Source organism: Alligator sinensis, unplaced genomic scaffold, assembly GCF_000455745.1.
Source record: "Alligator sinensis unplaced genomic scaffold, ASM45574v1 scaffold221_1, whole genome shotgun sequence".
Lineage (NCBI taxonomy): Eukaryota > Metazoa > Chordata > Crocodylia > Alligatoridae > Alligator > Alligator sinensis.
This window is the reverse complement of record NW_005841948.1, coordinates 3569874-3572041: the sequence shown is the minus strand read 5'-3', so window position 1 is coordinate 3572041 and position 2168 is coordinate 3569874.

The following is a 2168-nucleotide window of genomic DNA, read 5'->3' as shown; positions in this document are numbered from 1 at the left end:
GTTAAGATTCACATCTGGCAAGAACTATAAATGAAAATTATAAAGTAAAGATGGTTTAATTATTAGGTTTCAGCTGCCAATAAGTCACAAAAATAAACAGCATAATATAGAATATCATGGTATTTTATGGAAATTGTATTTTATTAGGGTTTTGCTGAAGTCTGTAGTGACCCATGAAAATTCCTACCTTTAACATACATTTAAGGAATTTCAAATAATGCTTTCCAATGAAAATTCCACAATTCTCAAGAGGATCTAAAACATCTTCCTCATTCTAGTATTTCTGTCAGAATACAACTTCCATGTGATAGTGTTTGTAATGCACTGCAGTCTTCCAAAGTTACAGTACTCTTTTCTAAGCTATTTAGTTTATGGTGCAATCACTAGTCAAAGTTTGACTTACTACATCTGATTCTTTCCTCCCATTTCCATTTTTTAAATGGGACTTATTTTTCTTCCCTGTACCAAATGGCTGGTTACCCTGGATATAGTAAATCTTGGTTGATTTCATTTGTGAATACCATGAAGAGTATTCAAAGCATTTGTTAAGATGAAGAAACAAGACTCAAACAAGATTCACTTAAGTTTATTTGCAACTTATGTATTTATATCATATTCCTCATTTTTTAGCCTAACCTTCATTTCTATGTTTATCAGTTGTTGATGAGCATAGAAGGAACAGGCAGCTGCAAGCTTGAGAGTGGTGTGTTGTACAGGCAGTCCTTGACTTACATTTCCAGTTGCAACGAATGGCATTTACAACGTTTATAAACTGCATGAACGATGTGTGCCCCCAGTGGCTGGGGGGCATGGCAGTGACGGAAGTGTAGCAGCTGCGGTAAGCAGGAGCTGCTGTAGATGCCACCAATGCTGTCAGCAGTGGGGGGAAGGGTGGTGAGTGCTGATCAGGGATCGGCGACCACCTGCAGACCCAGTGGTGGCCAGCAGGGATCGCTGACTGCCCACAGACACCACCAGCAGTGTTAGCCAGGGGAGGGATGACAAGTGGCGACTGCTCACAGGAACCACCGACAGTGCCTTTTTGTAGGGGTTGCACCGCCATGCTCAGGGGGTTCATGTGCACCCCCTACATGTCACCCCTGATAAATTGACACCCTGTTTTGACTGTCTGGCATCAGTTTTGACTGTATGATGCTTGGTCCAACACCACACCACACCAGTGAACAAGTTCGCTGCATCACCCATCTCCCTGGAGAATATCTGTCCAAACTTCCTTGGACACTTTCTTTAAGAAAACAGACAAGAATCCAGAAAAAAACTGCAGCCAAGCCTCCTGAGAAGATTCCAGCCAGGAACCCTTCAAAAAGTCCAACCAAGAGCCCTTCAAAAAGTCCAGCAAAGTCACCTCAGAGAAGTCCTTCCAAATCAAGATGATTGCTATTTACAATACAAGTACATTATGTTGCTATATTACTCATCTATAATTGATTCAGTACAAAGTTCTTGGTTATTTTTGGTGAAACAGGGTATCGGGCCTTGGTTCAGGAACCAATCTCCCATTTATAACATTGTTTCCTATGGGAAAATTGGTTCAGAGTTGCAACGTTTCAATTTAAGACCCGGTTTTCAGGAACCAATTGTATCGTAAGTCTGAGGACTGCCTGTATGTGTGTTTGTGCAGGGTGAGGGGGGTCATTGTTTTTGGTTTGTTTTGTCTTCAGGAGAAAGAGAAACTTATGGCACTGGGGCTTCTTATAGAGCCCTGATGTGCACTAGGAAGGTAAGTCAGAGAGGTGACACGGGACTTCTCCAGGCGAGAACAAGGAAAGTCAGATTTGCAACAATCAGTCTCTGCCTCAGGAAACCGGCATGTGTCAGAACCACAAAGAGAATACCAGGAAGAACAAATGATGAGGTATCTAGGTAGATGCAATGATGCCAGTGCTGAACCAGACTCTTGCCTGCTTGTCTTGTTTTACAGATGAAGACTATATCGCACCTCCTGCTCATCCTACTTTGTATTGTTGGAGGAAAGGAGTGGTTGGTTTGTTTGTTTACCTTCAGTTTCACAACTGTTTTATTTAATCGGTGTAAGAAATTATTTTTATAAATAAATAAAAGTAAGCTACTTCAAACACTGCTCCTGAGGGGAACTGCAGCTTCCTGTTCCATTAATCTTCTTCACAGTTCTCTAATTTATATTTTCT